This window comes from Cryptomeria japonica, chromosome 5 (assembly GCF_030272615.1).
Source record: "Cryptomeria japonica chromosome 5, Sugi_1.0, whole genome shotgun sequence".
Classification (NCBI taxonomy): Eukaryota; Viridiplantae; Streptophyta; class Pinopsida; order Cupressales; family Cupressaceae; genus Cryptomeria; species Cryptomeria japonica.
The window spans coordinates 458,282,018-458,291,754 of record NC_081409.1 but is presented as its reverse complement, the minus strand read 5'-3'; positions in this window follow the sequence as shown (position 1 = coordinate 458,291,754).

Here is a 9,737-nt window from a genome sequence, read left to right as displayed (position 1 = left end):
CCTTATCCTTTTGATCACACATTATACATGTCGCCTTTCCCACCACATTTTGAAACACCAAAATTTGACAGATATCGAGGGAAAGGTGATCCTAGATATCACATTAGAGAGTTTTTTACGACATGTATAGAGGTTGCAACTGAAGACACTTAACTAATGAGACTGTTTCCTAAAAGTCTAGGAGGCTCAACCTTAGAGTGGTTTTCACATCTACCACCAACTATCACATCATGGGGTGAATTAGCTGAACATTTCATTAATAACTTCTCGCATAACATTGAAACCCTAGTCACTTTGATGGACTTACGTGCCGCAAAACAATATGAGAATGAAAAATTCGCGTCCTTCATACAACGATGGAGAGCTCTCTATAGGAGATGCAAGACTATTATTCCAGAAACAGAGCAAGTTGACATGTTTACATAAAAATTAATCCCTAAAATCAAGTACCCGATACAAATGCAATGTTTGACCACATTTAAACAAATCATTGAAAAAGCCCTAAAGTGTGAGAAAGGACTAGTAGAACAAGGTCTCATAAAATATGACAATAACAACAACAATGATAAATCCAAATTTTGGTCGAAAAACAAAAATGTGACCAACGATGGTGTCGTAGATGCCCGTACAGTGAACATAACTCAACTGACATTGTATTTACAAGGCCCAAGTCAATCATTTAGTCCACACACAAATTTTAACACTGTATCGACCAATGTAAATGCTGCGCAAACTATGAACACAAAATTTCCAAGGGTAAATGCTCCAAAAAGGAATTACACACCTCTAGGGGAACCTATTGAATCAACATTAAAAAAGTTGATACAGACAAACATGATCGCTTTGATAGAAGTAAGAGTTTATGAACCAGGTCCTTTCAAACCTACATGGTGGAATGATAGTGACTTCTGCGAATATCATCGTACTAAAGGTCACAAAACTGCAAGTTGCTATAAATTGAAAAACTTAATCCAAGAAATGATTAATCAAGGTGACATCATGATTGACACCAAGAAAACTTCAGAAAACATGAATCATACCATCTTTAAGGATCCACTTGTCAAACATGATAAAGGGAAGGCATCTACATCAGGAACACAAGATAATATAGCTAATTACACAAAAGTCTCATATGACTATACTATTCATGTCATTAGCTTAGGAGATGTAGTAAATAATGATTCACAAGAAACACTCGATAATGATGAGCAATATCAAGAGACTTATAACGATGATAACCAAATTTGCATGTTGTTAGAAGCACCAAAATATAATGAAGATGAGAGTCTCTGTCTTAGGAACTGGGGGCTTCGCTCAGGATGGTTTGAAGATGAACTTATAGCACATATTATGGATGTCGGACTTGCACATGATGACTATAGGAAGGGATATGAAATAAACCTTGATAACACAACGCATGTTACAAATAGTTCTCTCACAAGAGATGATACAGTGGTTACAATAACGATAACTCCCAGAGACAGAGACTGTGTAGTAGTTACTCACAGATCTAAAGTAACTTTACAAGGAGTACCATCAAACCCACCACCAGCAGTAGGGACCTATAATGTTGTTGACCAACTCAAGAAAACCCTGACACATATATCACTTTTTGAACTATTACGTATATCACCAACTCATAAAGCTATCTTGGACAAAGCTCTTCAAGATTCAGTAGTTGACAAAGATATAAATGAAAATGCCTTCCATTCCATGGTGGGGAATTTGGCACAAGGTACCCGTATTATGTTTACAGAATAGGATGTTCCTAGTGATAGACTTCTCCATAATGACCCGCTACATCTAGAAGCTTACATACATAAGAGAAGAATCAGAAGAGTACTTATAGATGGGGTAGCTGGTCTCAACATCTGCACATTAAAGATGGTTAAGGTATTGGGATATTCTGAGCTTCATATTGATCCTTCAAAAAGAATAAACATCAAAGCATATAATGATGTAGAGTGTCCTTCAAAAGGTATAGTTACGCTACCAGTGCAAATAGGACCTATAACAGAAAAGGTTACTTTCCAAGTGTTGGATAGAGAACTAGGGTACAACATGTTATTGGGTTGCCCATGGATTTATACCATGCAAGTTGTACCATCAACATTTCATCAATGTGTTAAATTCCCAGACAATGGCATTGAAATCATCAGAAAGGGTGATCCAAATCCATTCCAACAATGTAATCACTTAAAGGCAAGTGTAGATAACCAGGTACCTATTAATCAAGCAACACCTCTCACTACACAAATGGAGTCATTGACAATCACAAAAATATAGAAGAATGCACCTACAACATCTTCTTTGCAGATTAAGGATGTTGGTTGTGGGGAATACTCTATTTCAAGTGGCTCAAATGGAAAACAATTATCTCTTTATCCACGGTCTTTTGGGAAGCCTCAAAGCACAGTAAAGAAACAAGACAAAGGAAAAGAAATAGTCAAATACTCATTAGGTGGGGAGATTTACAAGAAGAATCTCTGAATGAAGATGTTAATCACTGGATATACAAAGAAGAAGATGACATGACAATACCTAGGTTACCATTAGATCAATATGGCAATGGATTCAAGATGCTACAAAAATATGGGTATGATGGTACCACAGGCTTGGGATTACAAAAGCAAGGAAGATTAGAACCCGTTGTACCAAATGAAAATCTAAAGAATCAAGGGTTAGGATATAAACATGTACCAAATATAATAGAAGCAAGACAATATACATTAGATATAATGAATAGACCAAGGCTACCATCAGAATACATATCTCAAAGTCAGTTGTCAACACGAGCATTTCCTTCTTCATCTCAGATGAGCAGGAAAACACCAACATCTCCTATTACAGAATTAGATGGTGAAGATATGAGACAACTTCTAGAAGAACCTAGCACAGAGTCACCCAAAAATACAATATCAGACACATTCACACAAGAAAATATGGTAACAGATGCTAGCTTAGCACCAATGAATGAGCCTAATCCTTGGTTGTTGTCAATACTTTTGCCAAGGGAAACAACTCAAGCTCCACCCAATGAATCAAACAAAGAAAAACTACAATGACTTATACTAGTTTTAGGAAGGGTGACCCCCATACAAAGGAGGCTTGCGAATCTACAACAGAATTAGGTGCAAGAACAAGAGGAGATAAGTGATACAACCTCAGAAGCTGAAACATACATAGAGAGTGAGACAGATTCTCATGAATATGAATTCCTATCTGATCATGATTCCAACCCACAAGCAATAGACATGACAGAGGGTCACAAATCACCTATAGATGATGAAAATATACCAGGTCACTCAAATAACTAGGTATGCATGTTATCAGATTTTGTTACAACAGAAGGGAGTAATGAATTACCCCTTGTACATTCACATTTGATTGACTGCAGACGAGAAGGAAAACCAACTCTAGATTGGTTTGAGAATGATGAAGCTATTGCAGAATTCCTTGGTGTCAGAGAAGGGTTTCCACAAGGTGATCACAAGGCAGGATTTGATGTAGACCTAGATAGAACAACATACTTTAGAGAGGCAAGTGCCTCTTTGACAAAAGATATGGATCAAAGTGATCACAATGGCAAGAGTGGGTTAGACAATTTACCTATTGAAAAAGAGAATTCAACATTACTCATGGAAGAAACTTAAGAAGTCAATATAGCATAAGGAGAAGGTGTACATAATATCCACTTAGCAAAATCATTGAACCAGGAAGAAAAGGACAAATTCATACAATTTTTCATACAACGTCCTATCAATTTTTCTTGGTCTTATGTGGATATGCCAGGCCTAGATCCGAAGTTGGTGTTACATCATTTACCATTGCTACCAGGAATTAAACCATACAAACACAAGTTAAGAAAGATGCATCCACAAATTGCATTACTAGTCAAAATAGAACTCCAAAAGCTTCTAGATGTGGGCTTCATTCAACCTATTGACTATGCAGAATGGATATCCAATCTGGTACCTGTGACTAAGCCCATTGGGGGCATAAGAATTTGTACCGACTTCTGAGATCTAAACAAAGCATGTCCTAAGGATGATTTCCCATTACCCAACATAGACATGATAGTTGACTTGACTGCTGGGAATGAAATGCTTTCATTAATGGATGGTTTCTCAGGATATAACCAGATCAAGATTGCACCAAAAGATCAACATAAGATGACATTTACCTGTCCATGGGGAACATACCGTAGGAATGTCATATCGTTTGGTCTTAAGAATACAGGAGCAACATATCAAAGAGCTATGATGACACTATTTCATGACACCATCCACAATATCATGGAAGACTATGTGGACGATCTACTAGCTAAATCGCAGACAAGAGAAGGTCACCTTGAATTCCTTGTAAAGATATTTGATTGATTAGAGCAGTACAATGTCAGGTTAAACCCCAAAAAGTGTGTGTTTGGTGTAATGATAGGCAAACTTTTAGGATTTATTGTATCTAACAAAGGAATTGAAGTAGATCCTACAAAGGTCAAAGCAATCATGGATATGCAACCTCCATCAACACTTAAGCAATTAAGAGGGTTACAAGGAATACTACAGTCCATAAGAAGGTTCATAACACAACTAGTAGATAAATGTCATCCATTCCAACATTTACTCAGAAAAGGAGTTACCTTCAAATGGACAGAATAGTGCCAAGAAGCTTTTCAAGCTTTAAAAGATTATCTTCTGAATACTCCAGTATTAGTTCCACCTACTCAAGGAAAGCCCCTATTACTATATATATCAACAACAAACTCATCTTTAGGAGCCTTGTTGGCACAACATGATGATCAAGGAAAGGAAAGAGCAATATACTATATAAGTAGAACCCTAATTGGATATGAGCTTAATTACACTCCTATAGAACGAGCATGTCTAGCAGTGATTTTCGCATCTTAGAAACTTAGACATTATATGTTGAGTCACAAAGTACAACTCATTGCACGTTTTGATCCACTCAAATATTTATTAAGCAGAGCAACATTGACTGGAAGATTGGCTAATAGGGTCATGATTTTAAGTGAGTTTGATATAGAGTATGTGGACAAAAAGGCAATCAAATAGAAAATTATAGCAAATCAGTTAGCAGAGGCTCCCTTGCAAGACAGTCACCCGTTACTAATAGATTTTCCTGATGAATCTGTGTTTGCATTGACAACATCTACCATGTGGAAATTATACTTTGATGGGTCCTATACAAATCATTGAGCTAGAGCTGGGATTATTTTCATCACCCCCTAAGGTGATTCTATCCCTAAGTCATTCAGAATGAATTTTCCCTATACAAACAATATAGCTGAATATGAAGCTCTCATCATAGGATTTCGTATCGCTGTGCAGTGGAGGATAAAATAATTACAAGTATACAGTGACTCACAACTGATTGTAAATCAAGTCAATGATGGCTATCACACAAAAGATGATAAACTGTTGCCTTATAAACAAATGGTAGAAGATTATAAAGTACATTTAAGTAACATCACTTTTGAATAGATCTAAGGATGCAGAACAAGGTAGCCAACACCATGGCTACAATAGGGTCTCTACTAAATATACCTAATAATGAAACTCAGTTTGAGTTTATTGTAGAACAATTGATGATACTGGCATACGAGATTCCCTCATCAGAATATTTATGTGTAATTGTGGGTCCTGAATCCCCATGGTATAATGAGATATACACATACTTACATACTCAGTATATGTCTCCTGATTTGTCTAGAAAACAAAAGAAAACTCTTATTCGACAGGCGTCTAGACACACTATTATTGTTGACACATTATATAGAAAGGGCTTTGATGGAACCCTTCTCTGATGTCTTGATGAAGAAGAAGCACAATTTGCCTTAAAGGAGGTACATGATGGAATTTGTGGGGTGCATCAAAGTGGCTCGCCATTATCAAAGAAATTGTTAAGAAGTGGAAACAATGTCAAATGCATGGAGACCTTATAAATGCACCGACATAGGATCTTCAACCTATTACATCACCATGTCCATTTTCACAATGGGGATTAGATCTAGTTGGTAAAGTTAATCCTACTTCTTCTAATGGGCACAAATTCATCTTAACAGCTACTGAGTATTTTACTAAATGGGTTGAGGCAATTCCCCTTACATACACCACTGGTAAGCAAATAGAAAAGTTCATGCTTAATTACATTATCTGCCGGTACGAGATTTGAATGTGCATAGACAGACAATGGACGTCCATTCAAAAATTAAGAAATGAGAGAATTGTGTGACAAATTTCAAATACAATAGAGATTTGCAACACCACATTATCCACAAAGCAATGGACAAGCAAAGGCAACAAATAAGAAAATATCGAAAATCTTAAAGAAAGTTGTCACTAATGCAGGATGGGACCGGCATCTCCAGTTAAATCCCGCTCTTTAGGCTTATAGAGCAGGAGTACGCACCCCTACAGGAGAAACACCATATTCATTAGTCTATGGTACAAAAGCGATACTACCTATTGAAATAGAACTACCATCTTTAAGAGTCTTCTTAAAAAACATCATATCAAAGGAAGACTATCGAGTTGCAAGATTACAAGGGCTTGAAATGCTCGATGAAAAGAGACAAAGTGCTTAAATCATTTGCAAGGTTACCAGAACAGATTGAGAAGGAGTTACAATAAATGAGTACGTCCAAGGAATTTTGAAGTGGGAGATCTAGTTCTCAAGGAGAACCAAATGAACCTAGCGAAACGAGAAAAGCCAGGGAAGTTTGAACCTAAGCGGCTAGGTCCTTTTATCATAACAAGGGTTATAGGTAATGAAGCACACAATTTGGCTACCATGGAAGGAGATCCACTCCCTGACACTATGAACAACATGCACCTTAAACAATATTATATCTAAGGGCTGGGTTAGTTTAGGTTTTACTTTCCGCATTGCATATCATTTTATTGAAAGCACTACGTCGCATATAGTTTCTTTCCAAATTCATCATATTCACAAATTTTTTGCATTAGCATTTAGCAACATCAATAAAACAAGGCAACTATCCAAGTTTATCATTTGTTTGCATTCAAGAGAAACAAGGGTCATCTCCTTTCTTAGATATTCGGACATGAAGTCTTTGAGGTCCTAAGGTCATACATTTTCAACATTACCCTGTGACGATGCTTTACTTATGGTTGGGTAGTGATTTCATTATTTGAGACTTATTAACCCAAAATCTATCAATCACTATATCTCAAACACATTAACAAAATATTTAATTCATTCTAGACACCTAGTTGATCATATGACTAGTGAAATATCTAAATTCTACTTCAGTGCCACTGTAATTATCACACCCAAGTAGGTTTCATTACTTACAAGTCAAGGCAAGAAAATAAAAGAAAAAGAAAAAGTGTTATGCCAAATATTCATCTCAAGGCAAAAGAGCAATGATATATAACTGAAATATCACACATACAAAGTGCGACAAAAAGTTTGACTATGGGAACATGCGAGTAACTTCATCAGGGCTATGAACACCTACTAGCAATGGAGCAATATTTAAGAAATTACACTCTATAACCTCGTCAGAGCTCTAAAATCTTGCTGGCAACGAGGCTCTATTTAGGATTCTTTTGAAGTTAGAATAATCCATGTAGCTAGTCATATAGGATGCTGAGGATCTTTAGTGAACACAAGAGCAGGAATTAACTCATTTGCAAACACATGGGCAAAAGAAGATCAAAGTTTCAAGAACCAATGGGAAAGTTTTTTGCATCTCCATTTATAAATCCTAGTCACTAAGTGTGTTAATTTGGATGTTCCAAGGGACCTTAAGGATTGATTGACTGCTTATCTATGAAATGTTTTGTACCTCCCATTCAATTGGTGCATTACAAAATGCTAAACAAACATAGTCATCCTTGTTCGAGTAGTAAATGCATATTCATCATGCATATTGCATTAACGTAGGTCATGTCAAAAATTCATTGTCTCCACATGCAATATGCAGATCATTATGTCATACAGGTCTGTACACTAGGGGCATAACTGAAAAAAATCCTAAAAATCATATAAAGTTGTGAAAAAACCCTAAAAAATCAAATATGATCCTGAAAAAATCAATCAAAAACATTCATATATAATCCAAAAATCCAAAAATATTGGGAAAACATAAAAATCCAAAAACATTGAGAAAACATAACAATCCCAAAACAATGAAAACATAAAAAATTCACAAACATTGGGAAACATTAAAAACAAAAAATATTCAGAAAAAGTCTTGAAAAAATCAACCAAAAACATTCAAATATCAATATACAAAATCCAAAAACAATCAAATCAATCAAAAAACTTGCAATAAAATGTCTAACAAGAAACAAATACCCTAGCAGATATCCAACAAACACTTCGCACGAAGTTAACAAAGGATATGACTATCCACTCAAACATCTGCAATCAATTGATCAAATTGTCTTATCAATTGTATCGTATCCATATCAAGTGATCATTATCTTGTCTTAAACAGAAGAGGATACACTCGAAATCAGACAGGTCAGTCTTAAATGGGGTCCGCAACTTTTTGAGATCAGACATTATCAACCATCACATCAAGCAACTGAGAACGAAGGCACAAGGTCAGTATAACTGCTGAATTTTGTCTGGGTCAGTCTTTATCTTTTATCATTTGGCGACAGATCATGTTCCTATGCTACTCAAGGATGTCCACAAGTGACTAGAGGAGCCATGATGGGCATTATCTTTTTCTTTGTTTGTTGTTTATGGTGTGAACCGATGAAGTTCTAGGGAAATTTCTCTAGTGGGTGTCTGTGATAGGAGAATTCAGCTAGTGAATGCCACACATACCTCGACCCCTAGTATATTTCCCAGAATGGAGGGATTCACTCCTTGTCTGCTACGTGTTTATTTCTTCAATGAGATATCTTTACATCTTGGTTTCTTATACCCTGATGTACTAAGCTCCATTGTTTAATAATAAGGCTCAGTGATGAATATATATTGTGCAATAAATAACGACATAGGTTCGTGAATCAATCATTCTCATTTCATCTCATTTTCTTATTGCTAATTTGTTGGTTCTTTTCTCATCATCTCTTTCTAAATCATTTTCTATCATCTAACATCATTCAATTTCATTCTAAGGTTCATTCTCTCATATTCTATCTCAATATCATCTTCACATCACCTATCTCTATTTCTAATCAACTAACTATTCTTCTATCTAACACTCTTCTTTTTTCGAGAGATCATTCATACCTTTAATGCATAAACAATCTCTCAGGGAGGCATTACACCCTAAGTATTACCAGGGCATAATTTTTTTATTTTATTTTTCTTTGAAACAACATCGTTCTGACTTTGTCTCAAAGAGGGGCAAATGTAGACACCTAAAAATGTGTCATTCATCATGTACTAATTATTCATCTAATTAGTTAAATAATTCTTTAAATATTTAATTAAGTTAATTAATCTTATTCTTCTAAGTTTCATATTTCTTCATCATCTTACTAATTATTCTATTTCAATTCTATCTTCATTTAATCATTTAAATCATTTTCTAATGTTAATTAAATATTTATTATTTAATTAATTATGTTTATTAATCCCTCAATTTAAATAATCTTCATTATTTAAATAAATTCATTTTCAATTTCTATCTCTATTCAATTAATCGTCAATCTTTTTCTAAATATTAATTAAATATTTATTATTTAATTAATTGTGATTTTAATCCTTTAATTTAAATAATCTTTATTATT